Source organism: Cervus elaphus, chromosome 27 (assembly GCF_910594005.1).
Source record: "Cervus elaphus chromosome 27, mCerEla1.1, whole genome shotgun sequence".
Classification (NCBI taxonomy): Eukaryota; Metazoa; Chordata; class Mammalia; order Artiodactyla; family Cervidae; genus Cervus; species Cervus elaphus.
In genome coordinates, this window is record NC_057841.1 from 8,113,076 (window position 1) to 8,140,042 (window position 26,967).

The 26,967-nt window shown below is 41.3% G+C and overlaps 1 long non-coding RNA gene across 1 annotated transcript; it reads left to right on the top strand.

The window, feature by feature from the left end:
* The first annotated feature begins 681 nt into the window (after positions 1–681).
* Positions 682–26,967, top strand: LOC122684843. The gene is made up of 3 exons (XR_006338167.1): positions 682–1,012; positions 23,852–23,919; positions 26,160–26,967. It is a non-coding gene; the product is annotated as an uncharacterized LOC122684843 (long non-coding RNA).

The following is a 26,967-nucleotide window of genomic DNA, read 5'->3' on the forward strand; positions in this document are numbered from 1 at the left end:
GAGAGTCCAAGGAAAAAATAACAATAATGATAAAGAAGAATGCATAAAAGCATAAGTATAAAGTATAAGTGAAACAAATTTTACAAGTTAGCATGCATTATCTTACAGATGGCACAGAAATTTATTCTAAAGTGTTCATGGTTAGAGGAAGATTAATGAAAAGAAACGATCCCAGTAGAAGAGGAAGAGTGTATTATATGCCATTGTAAGAACTCAGGAACTTCAGCTACAGGGTGATTGTTTGAATTCCTAAGGAAGTCTGTTCCAAGAAGGATCTTTGATCTTAGTGGCAAATTTTAATCTGTCTGTACCCACTGCCTGATTAGAGAAAAGATCCTTAATTTCAGGTTCATAGACCTGATGCCCCTGATGGTAGAGATGCTGTGAACATTACACGAGAGAACTATAAACATATCTAGCATGACACCTGCTCCATGGTAGGTACTGCAGATGGTGCCTGTAAGAATTAGGCCAGGGAAGAGGAAAATGCCCCCTTCTGAAAGTTAGCAAGATGTTGACTATTCACATAGCACTACTGGAGTTATTTTTGACTCCAGGCAGTGGAAGCATCTCAGCTCCTGATATAGTCCCGCCTGCTTCCCTGGCTGCATCATATGATCCTTCTCACTCTAAACTCAAAAGCAGTCTGTTTTTTTGTCATTGCAAAGTGGTTCAAATTGTTCAAAAGGAGTTTTAAGGGGGCAGAGTTTGTCCTGAGACAGCTGAGGGGAGAAACCAAACAGCTGTGGTCAGAGAGCCAACAGCTAAAGATGAGACTTCTGGGTTTTAGATGCAAAATGGGACTTTGACTCCAGGCTGTTGTACCAGCTGGAGCTGATGTTGTCAGGGGTGAGGATTATAAGAAACTAAGAACAGAGTTAGCATGAAGAATGAAGGTCATTTCAAGAAGAAAAGGTGCTGATCCCAAGAGCAAGAGCTATCAGAAGTGTCAGAAGCTAGGCACCTTTTGACCTCTACATTACATTTGAAACAAGAGCATCACAGCATGGAGGTCAGTGGTTGTGGGGATTAAGCACAGTTGGATGGGAGGTGCCTGGGGTTGGAAAAGCATGACATAGGCCCTTGTTGTGTGTATGCTCTGGTACTTGTCATGGAACAATTGTGTCATAGAACACAATTGCATAAAACCAAATACTCACTCACTTTCAAATGAGTACATGTTGGATAGGTGAAATGTGAATTAGGCCAGTGGATTGTGTGAATGTCAACTTGATGGCTGTGATACACTCTAGATTTTCAAAATGTCACTCCTAGGGGAAGTGAGGTGATGGGTATACAGGATCTCATGGTATTATTTCTCAGAATTGCTTATGATTATATAATTCAAAATAAAAAGCTTAAAGACTTAAGCTTAAAGACTTTTAAAGGAAACGTTCTTGAATGCATAAATTAAAAAGAGATTGGCTGTGGAGAAGTATGTGTACAGAATGGGGTTGTTGTTCAGTCGCTAAGTCATGTCCGACTCTTTGCAACCCCATGGACTGCAGCAAGCCAGGCTTTCCTGTCCTTCACTGTCTCCTGGAGTTTGCTCAGACTCATGTCCACTGTATCCATGTTGCCATCAGAATGGGGTGAGACTCTATAATAAGGGAGGTAGAAGAATACTGTTGACCCACCTCCCAGAAGTAGAAATTGGGCAATAATGAGAAATAAATAGAGCACGCATTTAGCAGAAAGGATGCTGTCAGACTGAAAGGCCATTCCAACTACCCAGAGGTCTGATGGAAAATCTCACTCTACTGAAAAAGAAAAATACTTTACTTACCATGCCAACTGCTTATTACTCTGAGAATAATGAAGAAAACATTTTGGTAAAGATTTAATTTTATAAACAATAAATAATTATTGCCATACAGAAATGAAAGGAATCTCTAGAGAAAGCTATTGTGCAACCTGTAAATTGAAAATAGCATACGGAGTGAAGAAGAAGCACTTTCACAGTTTTTGCCTAAACTTTAGAAAGGTCCATATCAAAAATGACAAAGAATCGCAAGGAGATATAAGAAAGCCTTCCTCAGGTATCAGTGCAAAGAAACAGAGGAAAACAATAGAACAGGAAAGACAAGAGATCTTGTCAAGAAAATCAGAGATACCAAGGGAACATTTCATGCAAAGATGGGCTCAATAAAGGACAGAAATGATATGGACCTAACAGAAGCAGAAGATATTAAAAAGAGGTGGCAAGAATACACAGAAAAATTGTACAAAGAAGATCTTTATGACCCAGATAAACACGATGGTGTGACCTAGAGTCAGACATCCTGGAATGCAAAGTCAAGTGGGCCTTAGGAAGCATCACTATGAGCAAAGCTAGTGGAGGTGATGGAATTCCAGTTGAGCTATTTCAAGTCCTAAAAGATTATGCTGTGAAAGTGCTATACTCAATATGCTACCAAATTTGGAAAACTCAACAGTGGCCACAGGACTGGAAAAGGTCAGTTTTCATTCCAATCCCAAAGAAAGGCAATGCCAAAGAATGTTCAAACTACCACACAATTGCACTCATCTCACACACTAGCAAAGTAGTCCACAAAATTCTCCAAGTCAGGCTTCAACAGTATGTGAACCGCGAACTTCCAGATGTTCAAGCTGGATTTAAAGAGGACAGAGGAATCAGAGATCAAATTGCCAACATCATCGAAAAAGCAGGAGAGTTCCAGAAAAACATCCTGCTTTATTGAGTACGCCAGAGCCTTTGACTGTGAAGATCATAACAAACTGTGGAAAATTCTTAAAGAGATGGGAATATCAGACCACCTGATCTGCCTCCTGAGACAGACCTACAGGTCAAGAAGCAACAGTTAGAACTGGACATGGAATAACAGACTGGTTCCAAAACAGGAAAGGAGTATGTCAAGGCTGTATATTGTCACCCTGCTTATTTAACTTATATACAGAGTACATCATGAGAAACACTGGGCTGGATAAAACACAAGCTGGAATCAAGATTGCCAGGAGAAATATCAATAACCTCAGATACGCAGATGACACCACCCTTAGGGCAGAAAGTGAAGAGGAACTAAAGAACTAAAGAGAGGAGGGTGAAAAGTTGGCTTAAAATTCAACATTCAGAAAACTAAGACCATGGCATCTGGTCCCATCACTTCATGGCAAATAGTTGGAGAAACAATGGAAACAGTGACAGACTTTATTTTTTTGGGCTCCAAAATCACTGCAGATGGTGATTGCAGCCATGAAATTGAGGGATGCTTGCTCCTTGGAAGAAAGGCTGTGACTGACCTAGATGGCATATTAAAATCCAGAGACATTACTTTGCCAACAAAGGTCCGTCTAGTCAAGGCTATGGTTTTTCCAGTAGTCATGTATGGATGTCAGAGTTGGACTATAAGGAAAGCTGAGCACTGAAGAATTGATGCTTTTGAACTGTGGTGTTGGAGAAGACTCTTGAGAGTCCTTTGGACTGCAAGGAGATACAACCAGTCCATCCTAAAGGAGATCAGTCCTGAATAGTTATTGGAAGGGCTGATGCTGAAGCTGAAACTCTAATACTTTGGCCACCTGATGGGAAGAACTGACTCATTGGAAAAGACCTTGATGCTGGGAAAGAATGAAGGCGGGAAGAAAAGGGGACGACAGAGGATGAGATGGTTGGATGGCATCACCGACTCAGTGGACATGAGTTTAAGTAAACTCTGGGAGTTGGTGATGGACAGGGATGCCTGGCATGCTGCAGTCCATGGGGTCACAGAGAGTTGGACACGACTGAGTGAATGAACTGAACTGAATATCAAAATTCTCAAGAAACCATTTCCTAAGCTATGAGAAAGAAACACACGGGGTTCTTTAAAAAAAAAAAAAAAAAAGCTTCAGATAAAACAATGACAAATTACCTAGATATAAAAACAATAAAATAGACAGAAATTAATATTTACAATAAAATAATAATTGCAAATGACAAGGACAAATGAAGCAGCTCTGCGTTGCTAACTTAGGTGCCCTGTCCCCATCCATCTCCCTCCAACTCCTTCATGCACCGAATAAGCTTAACCTTGCCATACAAAAATTAAACCACTGAACCTAGAAATGCTTTCCCCATCCCAGTTTAACCTGGTAAGCCTACATCACTATCTATTGGGTTCACATAAGCATTAGATACAGTCACCAAAACACACAACTGTAGAAACAGTCATATGATGAAGACTGAATTTCTATTTGCTTGTAGAAGAATGTGTGGTTTTCTGTTTTGTATTTTCAATTGTTTCTCCTGGCATCATCAAAAATCTTATTTGTAAATATTACTTTGGGCGTTTTCGAAACTAGTGGAATATCAAATTTGCGTCTCTTCTTTGTCAGTCTCAGGGTTTGATTTGCATCGCGAGACGCCAGACTGGCTGCGGGTTCCCCTCAGGCAGTGTGATCATCTCACCACGAAGTTGAAGGGATTCTTGTGCCTTGCAGGCATCTCGACAAACACAACAAACACCTCCCCGCTTCCAGGAAATCTTTTCTTTCCTTTTTCTCCCTCTTCGTCAACATAAACGCTAAACAAAACAGACTAAAAATGAAATAACCACGGCCCATCTGTCACAAGGAAATGTCTGTTGGCTGCTGCAGTGAATTCCGTATTGTCAGCCAATCAGAGATGAGACGGAGCCGATCTCAAATGAGCTTTACAAGCGTTGTTGCATGGAGCGCTGTTCTTAAGATGCCGAGACGTTGATGTGGGAATGGGTACAGCGCGGGGCGTGGGGGTGGGGAAGAAGAAAGAGAAGGAGGTGGAGGAGGAGGAGAAGAGGAAGAAGGAAGAGGAGAGGAAAGGTATCTGAGCTTCAAGGTAATGGGAAGCGGTGAAGTCAAACAGGTGTCTTGGTTCTAAAACAAGTCAAGGACCTCCGCTTTCACTTGCGTGGGAAACCTCTAAGAAGAAGGAACAGTGTAGCCCTTCTTGGCAGCTCACTTGCACCTTCTGCAGTCTCCTTTCACAGGAGAACATCTTGGTCAGCGCTGATCCAAATCACTCCTAACCCACAGCCAGGGCTCTGGGTGATTAGAGAAGAGATGACACTGAAGGAAGAGCAACCCCAAAGTTCATACCTATTAAAACATACCATTCAGGGCAAGAGTTTATGTACAGTTCTAATGAGGCCAGGTTGTTCACGCAGACACAGGGTCGCCTGGGGGTGAGTGGGTTTTCAGGAGGCTCTCTGGGTCAGTCCTAGATGTTTTCAGTTTAATTTACTGCAAACTGCACACCCATCTTTGTCGTGAATCCAGCACCCCTTCCTCACAGCCACGGGATATTCATTTCAAACAAAACTCTGGATCCTTAGCGTTCTACACCATTTTGGACCAGCACCTAAAATGCCTTCGGTGAAGGTCCACCAGATTTCACCAAGTGGGTTTTGTTGGACTGCCCACACAAGCAAGGGCCATAGGCACCATGAAGGTACTTAGAAATGAGTCATCTCTGTGTAAATGTCTTTCCCTCCTCTTTCCTCTTCCACTCTCCATTGTCAACTTTATGAAACCCAAATTTTGGTCATTTCTGTATTTATCAGACTCCTCCCAACAGCAAGTCCATAAAATTAATTGACCAAATAAATTTATAAATGGATTGTATTACTCAAATTTTATTACAACAACAACCTTAGTAAGCTGGGAAATGAGATGATCATTGAAGTGAAAGATGGGTACCCTGCTTAGATCTCATCATCCATGATGCTGCTCGAGAACTCTGAGTGATTCTGGTGTGATGGCAGAGCACTGTGGCTGGCCCCACAGTGTCTGAGCAGAGATATCCTACATGGCATTTTCCTGGTGGACACTTTAGTCGATTGTAACTGTGGTTGCCGAATCAGGGTGAAAGCTATCTTCCACTCATCCTAGAGTTTTGGATACACAAAAATGGGCATCTATATTTTACTGCATAAATCATGTCTTACATGAACATTTAACCTTAAAAAAATTTTTTTGTAGTATAGTTGATTTACAGTATTGCATTAGTTTCTATTGTACAACAAAGTTATCAGTTACACATATACATAAATCCATTCTTTTTTAGCTTCTTTTCCCATGTAAGTCATTAACAGAGTATTGAGTAGCGATCACTGTGCTATATAGTAGGTTCTTATTAGTTGAAAGATACAGCAACAAAAATTCAACAGAAGAATAGTAAAATTAACAAATATTATCTGATGAATATATATAGTCCCCTTCACTAAACATTTAGAGAATATATAATCTTCTCAAACATATATGTGATTTTTATAAAAATTGAAACTTTACCAGGCCATATATCAAGAATTAACAAATTTCACAGAATAAATAGTATATAAACTATGTTTAAAAATATCAGCAATTAATTATAATTTAACAGTAAAAAAGATAAAATTATTTTTAGAAACCTACATTTATAAATGTTTTTAAAAGATCAAATATAATCATAGGGATAATTATATGATACTTATTATTAAAGATAATACATCTTCCCTAATAGCTCAGTGGTAAAGAAATCCGCCTGCCAATGCAGGAGACATGGGTTTGATCCCTGGGTCAGAAAGATCCCTTGGAGAAAGAAATGGCAACTCACTCCAGAATTTTGCCTGGGAAATCCCATGGGCAGAGGAACCTGGTGGACTACAGTCCACAGAGTTGCAAAGAGCTGGACACGACTTAGTGACTGAACAACAACAACAACAAAAACAATGCAATACTATGTATCAAAAGTTGTGTTATTTTACTTAATCCGTATTTAGAGATATTTAATCTCAAAATTTCATGTTAGAAAGAAAGGACTGGTTATTGATTCACTTCAGTAAAGAAAAGATATTAAAATACTAACAGGATAAATTTAATGAAAATAAAGGGATGAAATAATAAACAGCAGAAATCAATAAAAGAGGAAAATAAACATAATGGAATGAGCCAACAAAACCAAATACTAGCTTCGTTAAGAAGTTATAAGATGTGCAAAATTATCAAGACTCATAAGGACATAGATGGCAGCAATAAACAGCTTTAGGCATGAAAAGAGGGCCACAACTACATAAACAACAGATATTAAAAAAATCAGAGAGGAGGAGCCAAGATGGCGGAGGAGTAGGACGGGGAGACCACTTTCTCTCCTACAAATTCATCAAAAGAATAACTGAACACAGAGCAAACTTCGCGAAACAACTTCTGATCGCTAGCTGAGGCCATCAGGCGCCCAGAAAAGCAGCCCATTGTCTTCGAAAGGAGGTAGGACAAAATATAAAAGATAAAAAGTGAGACAAAAGAGCTAAGGACGGAGATCCGTCCCGGGAACTCTTAGGCGGCATTGCTTGGGGTAGGGTCCGGGCGTGAGTGCCCTGAGGACAATCAGAGGGAGCTTCTGTGAGTTGCCAACTTGAACTGTGGGAGACCAAAAGAGAGAGAGTACATTAACCGGCCCGAACACACTGCCGGCCGCTCGCAGAACAAAGAGACCGAGAGGGTCCAGAGAGGAGCTCGCAGGCTGCAGACCGGCCCAGCCCCGCCGGAGGCAGGAGGCAGAGGGGAGGGGAAGGTCGCAGCGAGACACAGGGCGCAGGCACCCGACCGGCGCGGGCGGGGACTGGGGCTGGGGACGCAGAGGGCGGAAGGCGCACGCACCCGACTGGCGCCAGAGGAAACTGAAACTGGGTCCGTGGAAGGGAGGGGGCGCGCCACACCTGGGGAGAGTGCGCCCACCAAGCCCCTGGCTGCCTGGACCGCTCTGACGGGGAAGGCGCAGAGAGCAGGCCCGGCTTTTCGTTCCGCGCTTTTGTGGAACACCCGAGGGCTGGAGCCTCGCGCAGCGCGGGGCGCGCTCCATATAGAACAGCCGGGAGCCTGAGCAGCGCAGACGGAGAAAGCAGCATCAGCCCCTCCCGGCAGCGCCAGCCCGACCCCGCGGCGCAAGCCCGTCCCCATAGCGCCAGCCACTCCCGGCAGCGCCAGCCCCTCCCGGCAGCGCGATGGAACTAGCTACCTGAATAAGAGTCCACCTCCGCCCGCCGGTGTCAGGGCGGAAATGAGGCTCTGAAGAGACCGGCAAACAGAAGCCAAATAAACAAAGGGAACCGCTTCAGAAGGGACTGGTGCAACAGATTAAAATCCCTCTAGGAAACATTGACTACACCGGAAGGGGCCTGTAGATATCGAGAAGTGTAAGCTGGAACGAGGAGCTATCTGAAACTGAGCCGAACACACACTGACCGCAACAGCTCCAGAGAAACTCCTAGATATAATTTTACTTTTTTCTCTTTTTTTTTTTTCTCTTTTATTTTCCTTTAAAATCCCCTATTACTCCCCCATTACTCCTTAACTTTCATTTCCATAGACTTTTACGATTTTTTATTTAGGGGAAAAAAAAAAATTTTTTTTTTTTTTCTTTTTTCTTTCTTTCTTTTTTTTTTTTTTTCTTTTTCTTTTTTTTTTTCTTTTTTTTCTTTTTTCTTCTTTTTTTTCTTTCCTTTTTCTCTTCTATTTTCTATTTTTCTTTTTCTCTTATTTCTTTTAAAGTCCTCTAGTACTCCTCTACTACTCCTTAATTTTCATTTTCAATACACTATAACCTTACAAAAAAAAAAAAGAAGAGAAGCCCTATTTTTAAACCAAAGATTATTCTCTCCCAATCTTGACTCTCTGTTTTCTACCTCAGAACACCTCTATTTCCTCCTTTCCCCTTCTCCTCCCAATCCAATTCTGTGAATCCTTGTAGGTGACTGGGCTACAGAGAACACTCTGGGAACAGACAGCTGCGTAGATCTGTCTCTCTCCTCTTGAGTCCCCCTTATTCTCCCCCTGCTCATCTCTATCTCCCTCCTCCCTCTCCTCTTCTTCATGTAACTCTGTGAACCTCTCTGGGTGTCTCTAACGGGGGAGAATCTTTTAGCCATTAACCTAGAAGTTTTCTTATCAGGGCTGTATAGTTGGAGAAGTCCTGAGACTACAGGAAGAATAAAACTGAAATCCAGAGGCAGGAGACTTAAGCCCAAAACCTGAGAACACCAGAAAACTCCTGACTACATGGAACTTTAAGTAATAAGTGACTGTCCAAAAGCCTTCATACCTACACTGAAACCAACCACCACCCAAGAGCCAATAAGTTTTAGAGCAAGACATACCACGCAAATTCTCCAGCAATGCAGGAACATAGCCCTGAACATCAACATGCAGGCTGCCCAAGGTCACACCTAACACATAGACCCATCTCAAAACTGATTACTGGGCACTCCATTGCTCTCCAAAGAGAAGAAATCAAGTTCCACGCACCAGAACATTGACGCACGCTTCCCTAACCAGGAAATCTTGACAAGCCAATCGTCTAACCCCACCCACTGGGTTAATCCTCCACAACAAAAAGAAACCACAGACCTCCAGAATACAGAAAGCCCACTCCAGACACAGCAATCTAAACAAGATGAAAAGGCAAAGAAATACCCAACAGGTAAAGGAACATGAAAAATGCCCACCAAGTCAAGCAAAAGAGGAGGAGATAGGGAATCTACCTGAAAAAGAATTTAGAATAATGATAATAAAAATGATCCAAAATCTTGAAAACAAAATGGAGTTACAGATAAATAGCCTGGAAACAAAGATTGAAAAGATTCAAGAACTGTTTAATAAAGACCTAGAAGAAATAAAAAAGAGTCAATTAAAAATGAATAATGCAATGAATGAGATCAAAAACACTTTGGAGGGAACCAAGAGTAGAATAACGGAGGCAGAAGATAGGATAAGTGAGGTAGAAGATAAAATGGTAGAAATAAATGAAGCAGAGAGGAAAAAACAAAAAAAGGATCAAAAGAAATGAGGACAACCTCAGGGACCTCTGGGACACTGTGAAACGCCCCAACATTCGAATCATAGGAGTTCCAGAAGAAGAAGACAAAAAGAAAGGCCATGAGAAAATACTCGAGGAGATAATAGCTGAAAACTTCCCTAAAATGGGGAAGGAAATAGCAACCCAAGTCCAAGAAACCCAGAGAGTCCCAAACAGGATAAACCCAAGGCGAAACACCCCAAGACACATATTAATCAAATTAACAAAGATCACACACAAAGAACAAATATTAAAAGCAGCAAGGGAAAAACAACAAATAACACACAAAGGGATTCCCATAAGGATAACAGCTGATCTATCAATAGAAACCCTCCAGGCCAGAAGGGAATGGCAGGACGTACTGAAAGTAATGAAAGAGAATAACCTACAACCTAGATTACTGTATCCAGCAAGGATCTCATTCAGATATGAAGGAGAATTCAAAAGCTTTACAGATAAGCAAAAGCTGAGAGAATTCAGCACCACCAAACCAGCTCTTCAACAAATGCTAAAGGATCTTCTCTAGACAGGAAATGCAGAAAGGTTGCATAAACGTGATCCCAAAACAACAAAGTAAATGGCAACGGGACCACACCTATCAATAATTACCCTAAATGTAAATGGGTTGAATGCCCCAACCAAAAGACAAAGATTGGCTGAATGGATACAAAAACAAGACCCCTATATATGCTGTCTACAAGAGACCCACCTCAAAACAAGAGACACATACAGACTAAAAGTGAAGGGCTGGAAAAAAATATTTCATGCAAACAGAGACCAAAAGAAAGCAGGAGTCGCAATACTCATATCAGATAAAATAGACTTTCAAATAAAGGATGTGAAAAGAGACAAAGAAGGACACTACATAATGATCAAAGGATCAATCAAAGAAGAAGATATAACAATTATAAATAAATATGCACCCAACATAGGAGCACCACAATATGTACGGCAAACACTAACGAGTATGAAAGAGGAAATTAATAGTAACACAATAATAGTGGGAGACTTTAATACCCCACTCACAACTATGGATAGATCAACTAAACAGAAAATTAACAAGGAAACACAAACCTTAAATGACACAATGGACCAGCTAGACCTAATTGATATCTATAGGACATTTCACCCCAAAACAATCAACTTCACCTTTTTCTCAAGTGCACACGGAACATTCTCCAGAATAGATCACATCCTGGGCCATAAATCTGGTCTTGGAAAATTCAAAAAAATTGAAATCATTCCAGTCATCTTTTCTGCCCACAGTGCAGTAAGATTAGATCTCAATTACAGGAAAAAAATTGTTAAAAATTCAAACATATGGAGGCTAAATAACACGCTTCTGAATAACCAACAAATCATAGAAGAAATCAAAAAAGAAATCAAAATATGTATAGAAATGAATGAAAATGAAAACACAACAACCCAAAACCTATGGGACACTGTAAAAGCAGTGCTAAGGGGAAGGTTCATAGCATTACAGGCTTACATCAAGAAACAAGAAAAAAACCAAATAAATAACCTAACTCTACACCTAAAGCAACTAGAGAAGGAAGAAATGAAGAACCCCAGGGTTAGCAGAAGGAAAGAAATCTTAAAAATCAGGGCAGAAATAAATGCAAAAGAAACTAAAGAGACCATAGCAAAAATCAACAAAGCTAAAAGCTGGTTTTTTGAAAAAATAAACAAAATTGACAAACCATTAGCAAGACTCATTAAGAAACAAAGAGAGAAGAACCAAATTAACAAAATTAGAAATGAAAATGGAGAGATCACAACAGAGAACACTGAAATACAAAGGATCATAAGAGACTACTACCAGCAGCTCTACGCCAATAAAATGGACAACTTGGATGAAATGGACAAATTCTTAGAAAAGTATAACTTTCCAAAACTGAACCAGGAAGAAATAGAAGATCTTAACAGACCCATCACAAGCAAGGAAATCGAAACTGTAATCAACAATCTGCCAGCAAACAAAAGCCCAGGACCAGATGGCTTCACAGCTGAATTCTACCAAAAATTTAGAGAAGAGCTAACACCTATCTTACTCAAACTCTTCCAGAAAGTTGCAGATGAAGGTAAGCTTCCAAACTCATTCTATGAGGCCACCATCACCCTAATTCCAAAACCAGGCAAAGATGCCACAAAAAAAGAAAACTACAGGCCAATATCACTGATGAACATAAATGCAAAACTCCTTAACAAAATTCTAGCAAACAGAATCCAACAACATATTAAAAAAATCATACACCATGACCAAGTGGGCTTTATCCCAGGAATGCAAGGATTCTTTAATATCCGCAAATCAATCAATGTAATACACCACATTAACAAATTGAAAGATAAAAACCATATGATTATCTCAATAGATGCAGAGAAAGCCTTGGACAAAATTCAACACTCATTTATGATTAAAACTCTCCAAAAAGCAGGAATAGAAGGAACATACCTCAACATAATAAAAGCTATATATGACAAACCCACAGCAAGCATCACCCTCAATGGTGAAAAATTGAAGGCATTTCCCCTGAAATCAGGAACAAGACAAGGGTGCCCACTCTCACCACTACTATTCAACATAGTGTTGGAAGTTTTGGCCACAGCAATCAGAGCAGAAAAAGAAGTAAAAGGAATCCAGATAGGAAAAGAAGAAGTGAAACTCTCGCTGTTTGCAGATGACATGATCCTCTATATAGAAAACCCTAAAGACTCTACCAGAAAATTACTAGAGCTAATCAATGAATATAGTAAAGTAGCAGGATATAAAATTAACACACAGAAATCCCTTGCATTCCTATATACTAACAATGAAAAAACAGAAAGAGAAATTAAGGAAACAATACCATTCACCATTGCAACAAAAAGAATAAAATACTTAGGAGTATATCTACCTAAAGAAACAAAAGACCTATACATAGAAAACTATAAAACACTGATGAAAGAAATCAAAGAGGACACAAACAGATGGAGAAACATACCGTGTTCATGGATTGGAAGAATCAATATTGTCAAAATGGCTATTCTACCCAAAGCAATCTATAGATTCAATGCAATCCCTATCAAGCTACCAACGGTATTTTTCACAGAACTAGACCAAAGAATTTCACAATTTGTATGGAAATACAAAAAACCTCAAATAGCCAAAGTAATCTTGAGAAAGAAGAATGGAACTGGAGGAATCAACCTGCCTGACTTCAGACTATACTACAAAGCCACAGTCATCAAGACAGTATGGTACTGGCACAAAGACAGAAATATAGATCAATGGAACAGAATAGAAAGCCCAGAGATAAATCCACAAACCTATGGACACCTTATCTTTGACAAAGGAGGCAAGGATATACAATGGAAAAAAGACAACCTCTTTAACAAGTGGTGCTGGGAAAACTGGTCAACCACTTGTAAAAGAATGAAACTAGAACACTTTCTAACACCATACACAAAAATAAACTCAAAATGGATCAAAGATCTAAATGTCAGACCAGAAACTATAAAACTCCTAGAGGAGAACATAGGCAAAACACTCTCCGACATAAATCAGAGCAAGATCCTCTATGACCCACCTCCCAGAATATTGGAAATAAAAGCAAAACTAAACAAATGGGACCTAATGAAACTTAAAAGCTTCTGCACTACAAAGGAAACTATAAGTAAGGTGAAAAGACAGCCCTCAGATTGGGAGAAAATAATAGCAAATGAAGAAACAGACAAAGGATTAATCTCAAAAATATACAAGCAACTCCTGCAGCTCAATTCCAGAAAAATAAATGACCCAATCAAAAAATGGGCCAAAGAACTAAACAGACATTTCTCCAAAGAAGACATACAGATGGCTAGCAAACACATGAAAAGATGCTCAACATCACTCATTATTAGAGAAATGCAAATCAAAACCACAATGAGGTACCATTACACGCCAGTCAGGATGGCTGCTATCCAAAAGTCTACAAGCAATAAATGCTGGAGAGGGTGTGGAGAAAAGGGAACCCTCTTACACTGTTGGTGGGAATGCAAACTAGTACAGCCGCTATGGAAAACAGTGTGGAGATTTCTTAAAAAACTGGAACTAGAACTGCCATATGACCCAGCAATCCCACTTCTGGGCATACACACTGAGGAAACCAGATCTGAAAGAGACACGTGCACCCCAATGTTCATCGCAGCACTGTTTATAATAGCCAGGACATGGAAGCAACCTAGATGCCCATCAGCAGATGAATGGATAAGGAAGCTGTGGTACATATACACAATGGAATATTACTCATCCATTAAAAAGAATTCATTTGAACCAGTCCTAATGAGATGGATGAAGCTGGAGCCCATTATACAGAATGAAGTAAGCCAGAAAGATAAAGAACATTACAGCATACTAACACATATATATGGAATTTAGAAAGGTGATAACGATAACCCTATATGTAAAACAGAAAAAGAGACACAGAAATACAGAACAGACTTTTGAACTCTGTGGGAGAAGGTGAGGGTGGGATATTTCAAAAGAACAGCATGTATACTATCTATGGTGAAACAGATCACCAGCCCAGGTGGGATGCATGAGACAAGTGCTCGGGCCTGGTGCACTGGGAAGACCCAGAGGAATCGGGTGGAGAGGGAGGTGGGAGGGGGGATCGGGAGTGGGAATACATGTAAATCCATGGCTGAATCATATCAATGTATGACAAACCCACTGGAAAAAAAAAATTTTAAAAAAAAAATCAGAGAATATTATGAGCAACTTTATGGCAATACATTTGAAACTTTAGACAAAATGAATAATTCCTAACAAAAATATAAATAACCCAAGAGGAAATATAAAAATCCTACTTCTCTAATATTTAAAATAAATTAAGTTAGTCCTATAAAATTCTCTGGAGACAAAATGGACAAAGATGACACTGGCCTTAATGATTTTACCAAACAATCTTACATAGACTCTTCCAGGGAATAGACAATGAGCAAACACTTCCCATTTGTAGAGAGTATAACCCAAATATCAAAGTAGATAAGCATGATAAAAAGAAAGGAAAATGCCAAGTCAACCCCACGTGCTAATGCACGCAAAGTTGCTTCAGCTGTGTCCAACTCTTTGCAACCCCATGAATTGTAGCTCGCCAGGCTCCTTGGTCCATGAGATTCTTCAGGCAAGAAAACTAGAGTGGGTAGCCATACCTTCCTCCAGGGGATCTTCCCAACCCAGGGATTGAACCCCAGTGCCTTATGTCTCCTGCATTGCAGGCAGATTCCTTATCACCTAGCGCCACCTGGGAAGTTCCAATCCCATTCTGCTTGCAAATATTCTCAACAAAATGTAAGCAAACTTAGTGCTGCACACATAAAAAAATATAATGTGTTATTCTTCAATTGAGTTAATTTTAGAAATGCCAGATTCTTTACTGTTAGAAAATCTATTAAGCTAATTCACCATATTAGCATCTCGGAGAAGACAATCCATATGATCATTTTGAAAAATTTACGAATATCATCCTATAAGCCAATGCTGCTAATACATTGAATCCTATGTACCAGGCAATCACCTGAATCCTCTACTCACCAACTCAATGGCTTCTCAACTATTCCATGAGGTGAATACTGGTACCTACCTCATTTTACCGCTAGAAACAGAGGCACACAGAATTGAAGTAATTTGTCCATAGTCTAGTGTAAATTCAATGGTGGGACTAGGTTCGTTAACTAGAAATAGTTAACTAGAATAGAATAATAACTAATAGAATATTAACTAGAATAGTTAATTTCAATGTCCTGTTAGTTTTAGGTATACAGCAGTGATTCAGATATACATATACTATTATTATATATTATTCAGTCATACATATACTATTTAACTATTACTTTTCAGATTCTTTTCCATTATAGGTTATTGTAGGATATTGAGTGGACTTCCCAGGTGGTGCTAGTAGTAAAGAATCTGCCTGCCAATGCAGGAGATGTGGATTTGATCCCTGGCTTAGGACGATTCCCTGGCATAGGAAATGGCCTCTGCCTATGCAATTTTCCACTTCATTATTCTTGCCTGGAAAATTCCATGGGTAGAGGAGCCTGATGGTTTGCAGTCCGTGGGGCCGCAAAGAGTAGGACACAACTGAGTGACTGAGCAGGAAGTATATATAGTAGAGTTTCCTGTGCTATATAGGAGGTCCTTGTTGCTTATCTGTTTTATATATAGTAGTGTGTATAAATTAATCTCAACTTCCTAATTTATCCCTCCTCTTCTCTTTCCCCTTTGGTAACATAAATTTGTTTCCTATGTCTTTGGGTCTACTTCTGTTTTATAAATAAGTTCATTTGTGTCTTAAGACTCCACAGAGAAAGCAATATTATATATTTGTCTTTGTCTGACTTCATTTAGAATGACAATCTCTAGGTTCAACCATACTGTTGCAAATGGCATTATTTCACTCTTTTTATGGCTGAGTAATATTCCTTTATCTATATGGACCACAACTTCTTGGTCCATTCATCTGCCGATGAACACCTAGATTGCTTCCATGGCTTGGCAATTGCAAATAGTGCTGCTCTGTGCTTCTATGAACATAAGGGTGCATATACCTTTTCAAATTACAGTTTTCTCTGGAAACATGCCCAGGAATGGGATTGCAAGAGCATATGGAAATCCTATTTTCATAAACTAATCAAGAGGACAACCTGCAGAATGGGGAGCCTGGGTTTTGAATGCAGACCCTCTAGCTCTGCATGCAATGATAACAAATCTTTCAATACATTCATACCGGGGGTTTGCAAGTGAGCAGTCTCCAACTTAGATTTGGTTCAAAATTTCACTTGTTGTTTAGTTGACAAATTAATTTTCTAATTTCCATGGTGTCTTATTAGAACATTCAATACATTTTTGCTGAATGAATACATTTCTCTTCCCATTGACAAAACATTAGTCTCCTAGGACTAAATAGAATTGAATTATAACAAAAAGTTCATCACTAAGAATACTGTTTTAGCTTATTTAACTATCCTTCATAAGCTTGTTTCTGTAAACAAATTTAGACTTTCTTAATATTTTGTGTGGAGTTTGGAGGGGGGGTAATATCTAGTTGGTACCTACTTTCGTATAGACATTTATATGTGTAAGTATGAAATTTCATATAGTCTGAAAGCAAAACAGACTTGAGTTCAGATTTTAGCTCCACTCCTTCACGTGTGTGACTGAGAAAGTCACTGAATTTTCTTGAAACACTGTTTCTCCATCTGTAAAAACAGGGGTGCCAGTTAGTGGTGGCAAAGTGGCTAGTATTTAGTGGACTGATCCTGGAGGTTCTAAGTGTGAAGGAAGGGGAGCGCATGATCCAGATTCTATCTCAAATGATGAAATGAATCGTGACCACCCACCGCAGTCTCAGACTCAGGGTGCCTAGAGTTAGTCCCGCAAACTGTTCATCTGAAGGACGAAGTGAGGACAGAAAGAACTGTGCATGACTTTTCCATGTTGGTGAAGCATGGCTCTAAACTTTATGCAAAAAAAAAAATTAATTTCAGTGCACAAATCCCTTCTGTTTGGGAGAATCAGAACCTAAAGTTCACACTCTAGAATCAGGCAGCCTAGATGCTGAAAGGTGTTTTTGGAATGGACAAGTTGTCCGGAAAGATCATCCCTGACCCTTCTCACCTTGCCTTAGCTTCTCCGTCTGCAGACCTGACCACAGTCCTCCTTCAGGCGTGCGAAATCCTCAGACCCTACCCCTCTCCTTTTCTCTTCCTTGGGCTGCTTGAATCTCGCCTTCGTTTTTCTGCTGTTGGCGCTATTTGTCTCTCTGTTTTCTGTCACATCCACTGTTCCAAGCACCTAACCGCAGTAGCATGAGCTGAGGGCAGCGTCCATCCCCTAAGCAGCCAGTGGGAACACATGGACAACCGCACAGAATTGGATTGTGGTCTGGTCTGCACAATCTCCAAACCACCAATCAATTTTATGAAAAAGCTCTAGTTTAATCAGCACGGTAAGAAAAAAAAAATCAGTCAAATGAATATGTCATTTAGATCAAAGCGTTTGAGGCCTGGCTGACTTGCTCACTTCCCAGTGGGATGGACTAAGGTGGGGATTCCCAGCTTACATCAGCCAAACGGCCAGCACAGGGGAGCCCCCACCCCAGTCCAGCAAGCCCTCCCCCTCGCCACCTGTCTGCTCTGCCACACTCGCACTGGCACAGAGGGGTCCATGTGCACCCGAATCAGTTCATGGAGAGGTGGCTGCTCACGTCCAGTGATGTGTCCTGGCGTCCAGATTCTGAGCACGGGGATGCACACCTGCTTAGGACCCATCTCGGAAGGGACCACACATGATGGAGAAAGCACAGTGGCATCTCGGGACAGCCAACAGTCTCCAGAAAATGCCAAACACTCAGGCACTTCATGCAAGGCACAAGAGAAATGCATCTGAGCAGGGATGCAGTTAGGTGACTGCAGAACTCCCCTGGGAGCCGGAAAGCCCAGGTCAGCAGGGGCCACGGTGGGGGACGGTGCCCAAGGAAGCGGGCTTTTCTGCAGGACTGAGCTAGAGTTGACGGAAGAAGTCTGGACACCTTTGAAAGGCATAACATAACGAATGAGGGAGAATGAGGATTGCATTCTGTTAAAGTGAGTGCCTAGCAGAGAACAGGCTCAGTGGCTCCCCCACACCTGGCCCTGCACCCTTGCACCCTGGGACCTTCCCCGCAAGAGCAGGGAAGAGCACTCATACACACAACTGAGTGTGGGATGTCACCATCATTGTGGTTCACGAGGGATCTACGAGACCCTGAAGCCTGAACCAAAGGCACAAGGACACAGCTCCTGTGTGAGGGGATTTAAGCTCAAAGAACTGTGGCCTGAACACGGCTTGGCCTCAAATCTTGGACTGTACCCCACATCTCACTCTCTTTTACTCTTGGCTGTTTACCTTTATACCTGATGTGTTTTCTTTCCTGGAACTGATTTTTGAGAAGTCACCTGATGAAAAAGATCCTGATGCCGGGAAAGATTGAGGGCAGGAGGAGAAGGGGATGACAGAGGATGAGATGGTTGGATGGCATCACTGACTTGATGGACATGGGTTTGAGCAAGCTCTGGGTGTTGGTGATGGACAGGGAAGCCTGGCATGCTGAGGTCCATGGGGTCATAAAATATCAGACATGACTGAGCAACAGGACAACAACAACTGATTTTGAAGCAGATAAATCAAGCATTGCAGAGGAATGTCCAACCTGGGGAGTGAGCCCTCAGTGTGGTCACAGGGCGGTGTCCTCTGCTCCCCAGCCTCCGCTAAGTCCTCTTGGAGTCGGGGCCCAGGGCACCCTGAGAAATCTATTCCTGGGCTCCTGGAGTACCCAGTTCCAGGTGGGGCCACAGTTGTCACCTGTTATCATGGCCACCGCCCCCTCCCCAGGACTTGCCAAGGGGGTACTGCTGACATCATGTTGCGGCCAAGACCCCGAGGTTGGCTTTCTCAACCCCCTGCCCTGGCTGCGACAGGCCTTGTCCACCTCGTGTCACGGGGAGCAGAGCTGACTTTCTGGGGACCCTCCTTGTTCAGCCTGTGGTCATCCACAGGCCCGGGTAGTGGACCAGGTCTTCAGTGAGGCGAGCGGCTGGGAGAAGCTGCTCTCCCAGGAGTCTGGGGAGACATCTCTCCCCAGTCAGGCTGCCCCCCAACCCACCCCACGACGCTCACTGTCACTGCAGCCCACGCGTCCAAAAGACTTGAGGCAAATCCTGGAGTGCGTATTCCTATTCTGTGTTCAGTTCATGCACGCGAAGTCGATTCAGTCGTGTCCGACGCTTTGCGACCCAGTGGACTGTAGCCCGCCAGGCTCCTCTGACCAAGGGGTTCTCCAGGCAAGAATACTGGAGTGGGGTACCATTCCTTCCTCCAAGGGATCTTCCTGACCCAGAAATCGAACTCACCTCTCCTCCGTCTCCTGCAATGGTAGGGGGTTCTTTGCCACTAGAGCCACCTGGAAAGCCCAGTGACCCTTTTCTCTCCCTAACAAAGATGAGATGATTATTATTAAATGAAGCTCCTTGCTTTTCCTGCATCTCTCCCCACATTCTTTCTTATAGACATATTTTATTTATTTTAATTCTTGATTTTCTGAATCATAGACATTATTTATGACCCATATAACTAACAAATCAATGGAATAATTCAATGAAAGATAAGTCTCCCTATCCTGGTCAGCTTCTCTCTGTAAACCGGACCCCCTGCACCCAGCACCAACACCCCCACGTCCCCTTCTTCAGTGGGGCAAACATGCGATCATTTCCAAAAAAGTGGGATAATACCATATGCATTATAATACTATACAACCTAACCATCCCCACTTAACCATATGCTAATAGGCATAATGGTAACTCATGCGGTAATGTTTGCTCAATACTCCATAGTATATCCGACTCTAAAGCAATATATCTGACTGCTCCCCTCAATAATGTAGATGGTAATATATTTAACTGCTCTTATTGTGATTCATATTTTTAAACAACATAAGCAATGTTTTACTCAACAATCTGGAGAATATAGTCTGATGTTCTGGTAGTGATTTTGTTTTTGTTTTTCTCTGAGATATATTCCTAAAATGGAATCTCTGAATTCAAGAGTATTTGTATTTTTAATTTTAAGAAATGTTTCCAAGCTCATTTTGGAAAAAGATTTGTGGCACTTCCGACTCCATCACTAAGCTCTTCCTGGCCTTCCAACAGCATCAGAAGTTATCATTTTCCTTACATTTATTTTGCATCTCTGGTTTCACCATCATTTTAATTCCCACTTCCCTGACTCTTTGCAAAATTCAACATCTTTCTGAGTTTATTGGCTGTCATGAGCTGCCTGCTCACATTAACAACTTTCTCAGATTATTTGTAATGCTTAAATCAATTTTAGATTTTTATATATGGAGGAGGGCAGTCTTTTGTTCTTTGTGTTATAAATAGTTTCCAACCTTCTGATTCTCTTGATGTCTGTTTCTCATTCTTTGCCACACGAAAATGTCTAATCTTTGTGCAGCTGAAAATGTCTCGTTTTCTCTTCCACACACATTAAGTGTGTAATTTACATGCCTCCTTGAGTCAGCTTAGTTTGCCAAAGGCTTCCTGGTATTTTAAAGGCCATAAAGTTGTCATTCTCTTTGAAAGCCTTACATAGATTCAGACGGTGGAGGAATAGTCTCATCTATTCGAGTTGGTTTTGTTTTTCCTTTTCTCACTTAACAACCTTTATGTATCAAATCTGGCAAGTCTATTAGGAGTGTTATTGGGGAAAAAAGTTTATCTGGAAAGTGAAAATAGAGCAGAAAATACAGAGTGTAAATTTTGCACTTTCCCATTGAGTTAAATAAGGTTAAGTTTGGGTGTATCTTGCCAAGCATTTGACTTTCTGAAATAAAATCTTACTCCGCCTATGGAGCCCCCTTTCTCCAAAGCCAGGCAGAAATAGATTCTCTTCTCTTGCCGCACGTCTCAGAGCGCTGGCCCCTGGAATCCGAGTGAGGAAAGAACCTGTGATTGACACGCAGACTAGAAGAATGACAATATGGTGGGGGGGAAATGGATGGTGTTATGTATATTAGGAGGAAAATGTTAGATTCTGTTGAGAGTCATGCATATTCAACATTGGTAGAAGTCAATTGCTGCAATGTGATTTGGGAAGGAATAGTAACAGGAAATTTTTAACTATTGCTAATTATAGAAGTTGCAATGATAGTATTATATTTTCCTTTCCTGTGGCCCGGGGATCACTTTGAAATGTAGTGGAGATGATAGATAGATAAATTGATAGCTTGATAATTAATAGATGATATAGAAAAATGAAAACAATAAAGAGACGGAAAATTTTTTTTAGAAATCTCCTTATAAAGTAGCAACTTGGTAAATTTTTGCTCATGCATGTAAATGGTATGGCAATTCATAAAAACAAGCAAATAACAACAAAAAATAATTTCTCTATAGATAAAGTTAGTTAAGATAAAAGTAGAGATAACAACAACTCCCTTGAAGAGACAAGAACCGAACTGAGAATGGATCTGTTCGGACAAGTTTTTCTCCGTTAAAATATGACATGCCGTGCTGTGCCCGTCGCTCAGCCGTGTCCGACTCTGTGTGACCCCAGGGACTGTAGCCTCCCAGGCTCCTCTGTCCATGGGACTCTCCAGGCAAGAACACTGGAGTGGGTTGCTGTGCCCTCCTCCAGGGGACCTTCCTGACCCAGGGACTGAACCTGTGTCTCTTACATCTCCTGCATTGGCAGGTGAGTTCTTCACCACTAGGATCACCTGGGAAGCCCATTTAAACCATATGCCCCCCATCAAATACAGAATTGAGGAAAGTAGCTGAAAATGGCTAAACGTAACAGGAGTCTCAGCTTCTTTTAGGGCCTCCTGGGAGCCTCCCTACCCTAACATCTTCCATAACAGATCCTTGTCACTTATTTGAATAGCTTTCCCCTGAATATCTTGCTTACTTTGGCATGGATTTTCCTATACTAAAAATTGAGAACTTGGTTCCACCTAAAGAATTTATTTAAGGTGGAAGACTTTTGCTCTGTTTTAAATCAAACACTGTACGTTACTAGCAAATCGGTTAACAGGTTTTCGCAGAACATAGTTGCAATCACTAGGTTTACCTGCAAAGCCAAGCAATAGTCAAATCCCCAGCATTATGCTCCAGCAGATTTTTTCTTTCTCCTTCTCATTATGATTATTTATGTTTATTTGTATTGTTTTGCTTAATTACATGTTGTGTTTCATATATCTTGTGTTATTTCTGAAAAATGGTATTTAATGAAGTGAACATAAACAGGTAACTGTCAAGAGGAGATGACAGTCTGCTAATTTATGTAAAGTGTAACCAACCAGATGTTCTAGAAAATGCTTCAGTCAGAAATAAAGACTCCTATAAACACGACACTGTTTTTAATAAACAGGTAATGGCTGCATGCTGTGATGAAGATGGTGTTTGCAGGAGGACTTGGACAGCTCAGCCTGGGACCAGGAAGTCCAGGGCAGGAAGTTGCAAGTCCGGAAGCCTAGAATCCAGGTGGTCGCCCAGTGGCTGAAGCCACCCAGCTATTAGAATGTCTGGAGTGAGACACAGGCTAGGTGTCTCAGCTCTAGATATTAGCAATGAATTCTAAGTGTCAAAGGAAATCTGAAATCTGCTGTTAGCAGTGTAGCTGTCTTACCAGAGGTGAACTCTCAGGTTCTAAGATCTTATCAGCCAAGAGTGGACACTATTTAATTACTGTGCTGAGTAGCTCAGTTTTTCCGATTCTTTGCTACTCCATGGTAGCCCACCAGGCTCCTCTCTCCATGTGATTTTTCCCAGGCAAGAATAGTGGAGTGGGTTGCTGTTTCCTTCTCCAGCGAATCTTCCAGACGCAGGGACTGAACTGGTGTCTCCTGCATTGGCAGGCAGATTCTTTACCACTTCAGCCACCTGGAAATCGCTCTAACATACCTTACTTTACTTCATTGTAACTAGAATGTCTCTTTCTAGGAGGAAAAATGTGGCAAAAGCAAGACAAAAAATTCAACTTGCATCTCTGAAAAGAAGGCAACTATAGGTCCAAAGGGACCCATCACCTTTCCTCTTCTTATCATTCCTAGGGCCTTGATGTCTGCCAGCAAAGCCTTGGCCATCCCCAGAATTTCATAATGAATCCATCCTTCGTGGTTAGATGGAGTTCTTGAATGGTTGACTACAGATTTTTGGATGGCCTTCTGATCTCTTTCCTTGGAGGTTACTTGTAGATGGACTCAAAAGACTGCCTACTTCCTACAGGAAACAGGCAGCTACATGTAATCTTGTCTGTTCATCTTCTCAGCCTTTCTCTTTTATCCTTTCTTCTCTCAGCGCATGACTTGAAGACAGGGTGCTGCCCATCTGTATGCAGACGGACTCATCAACAGTCTGTCTTGTCAAAACCATTGTGTCACTGGGATTACCACCACTCCCACTTTGCTGCCAAGGTTCTTACAGTCATGTCAGCTGCAAGAGGGTAAGCTCACTTCCGTTCCTTCTTTCTCTCTTTTCTTTCTACAGGCATGTGGCTTCCCCGGGCCCAGCGGAGTGAGCCAGTATACACTACTCGAGGTCCATGATGAGATGAGGTACCAGGAAAAGAAACTTCTGGTTACAGAAGGGGAAGGAGGTGGGGGATAAATCAGAGGTCTGGATTCACATACACACACAACTACATATTAAATAGAAAACCAACATGGACCTACTGTATAGCACAGGGAATTAGACTCAATATTTTGTAATAACTTATATGGGATAAGAATCTGGAAAAGGAGAGACAGAGATATATATAGACATGTGCATGCATACTACGATGCTTTAGTTGTGTCCAGCTTTGCAACCCCATGGACTGTGGCTCTTCTGTCTAAGGGATTCCCCATGCAAGAATACTAGAGTGGGTCACCATGCCCTCTCTGGGGTATCTTCCCAACCCAGGGATCCAACCCTTGTCTCTTACATCTTCTGTATTGGCAGGCAGGTTCTTTACCAATAGCGCCACTAGGAAGCCTATATATATACACACACACACGCGTATATATGTATAATTGTGTCACTTTGCTGGACACCTGAAGCTAACACAACATTTTAAATCAACTATACTTCAATAAAAAGAAATGACGACTATTTAAAAAGAAATCTAAAGAAAGAGTGCCGTGTAAGTAAACCTCAGAGCAGTTTCCTTGGCCAGTATTGCTTATCTGTTGTGCTGTGTCTCTCTCTAATGGAAATCACCCAATGATAACTGACAAATGAATAATTTCCTTCTAAATCCCATCCCTACACCTGAGGTTGCTGCCACAGGTGCAGCCAGTTGGACCAGCAAACAGGATTATTCCAGGCACTGATGACTGAGCGTAGGGAAGGGGTATCACACGGTGTGTTTACTCCTGCTCTTTCTACAGAAATAGTTCTTTCAGTGAGCATCACATATGACCCATCATTATTCAGCAATTTCATATCCTAGGGACAACATGGGTTAAAAGCAGACTAAGTTTCAAAGACTAAATTTAGTTTATCCATGAATATTTTACTTCTACAGACTTAGTTTGTTTAAACTATGGGTCTACCAGCATACCTCAGAGATACCTTGGGCTCAGTTCCAGACCATGGCAATGGCACATGGATTTTTTGGTTCCCCAGTGCATGTAAAAGTTATGTTTACACTATACCATAGTCTAGATACACTATAAACTGGTGTCTCAGTGGTAAAGAATCCACCTGAGAGAGTGGTAAAAAAGTCCTGCAAGAGACAGGAGTTCGATCCCTGGGTCAGGAAGATCCCCTGGAGAAGGAAATGGCAACCCACTCCAGTGTCTTGCCTGGAGAATCCCATGGACAGAGGAGTGTCGCGGGCTACAGTCCACGGAGTCACAAAAGAGTTGGACACCACTGAGCACACACACAGCACAGCATGTGAGGAAAATGCCACTGACTATCTTTTCCTATTTAACAGGCAGCCTTCTTTTACCACCATTTAGGTAACTGAAATTTCTATGGACGTCTATACTACATTCCAAGGAAATTGTTTTTTATTAGCTTGAAGAAACAATCTTAGGATGGAGTATGATCTATCTCCAAAACCTTTTATCCCCAAATGTTTGTGAGCACTAAGTGTTCTTAGTTTATGAAGCAAAAGGTCAAGTAGCAAATTAGCATTAAAACGAAATGCTGAATGCCTGTGGAAACGGGGAGATTTCATTTCTTATGCAAATATACAGAAGAATCCAGGTCCACCTGAGGAAGCAGCTGTCAGAACGTCTTGTCAGCAGGTCCAGTCGAGTTTTTAAAGCGCACACAGGTATCTACACATGGTTTAAAACAAGATCAACAGCTTTTACTCACGAAATAATGATACCTGGAAAAGAGACGTACTTCCCAGAACTTTACCTTCAACTCACTCTTGCTTAATCGCGAGTCATGTTTTGGACAGCTCAGCAGTAGAGAATTCCCCTGTGATGCAGGAGACTCAGGAGACTCAGTTTTGATCCCTGGGTCAGGAAGATCCCCTGGAGGAGGAAATGGCAGCCCACTCCAGTACTCTTGCCTGGAGAATCCCACGGACAGAGGAGCCCGGGGGGCTATAGTCTATGGAGTCACAAAGAGTCGGACACAATCAGACCAGACCTTTTGAGCATCAGTAACATCAACCCTCCCTCATCCTTTCTTTTCACAGGGTCATACAGTCACTTCCATCTGAAAACTAAACCTTTGTCTATTTTCAATAATGGAACGTTATTTGGATGTGATTTATTCCTTAGATTGTCCTGAAGACATCAGGATAGTAACACTTCATGTGGTTTTGTTGTTGTTTTAATTCTTTCCTTCCTAGATTTGAAAGAAATGTTTTACCTTTCTACAAATTACCACCATCATCTCTTTTGTCAAGAAATGAACATGAATGTCACCTTGGATTCACAGAGAGCGTCTAACCTCCTCATCAGCTGCTAAGTACCTAGCAATACTGTTTATGTTTACTTAAAAAAAAATAGCCTTTAAGATGTATTGTTTCTTTTGTCAATTGGGGTGGGGAGTGTGGAGGTAGAAGGGAAACCAAACTTAGGCTTCTGAAGTTTATGTAGAAGGGAAACCAAACTTAGGCTTCTGAAGTTTATGTAGAAGGAAAGCAGAAGGAGAATTCATCCACTCTCCTCTGATTTGTGTTAGTTTGTTTACATGTATGCGCACCCCTCTGTTCATAGCAGCACTGTTGACAATAGCCAAGTCATGGGAACAGCCTAAATGTCCATGACAGATGAAAAGATAAAGATGTGGTACATAGATACAGTGCAATACTGCTCAGTCATAAAAAAGAGCAAAAGAATGCCATTTGCAGCAACGTGGCTGCAACTAGAGGTTATCATATGAAGGGAAGCAAGTCAGAGAAAGACAAATGCCATATGACATCACTCACATGTGAACCTAACATATGACACAAATGAACCTATCTGTGAAGCAGAAACAGAATCGTGGACACGGAGAGCGGACTGGTAGTTGCCAAAGGGGAGGGTTTTGGGGGAGGGATAAAATGGGAGGTTGGGGTGAGCAGATATAAACTTGTGTATATAGAATGGATAAATAACAAGGTTCTACTGTAAAATACAGATAACTATATTCAATATCCTATAATAAACCATAAT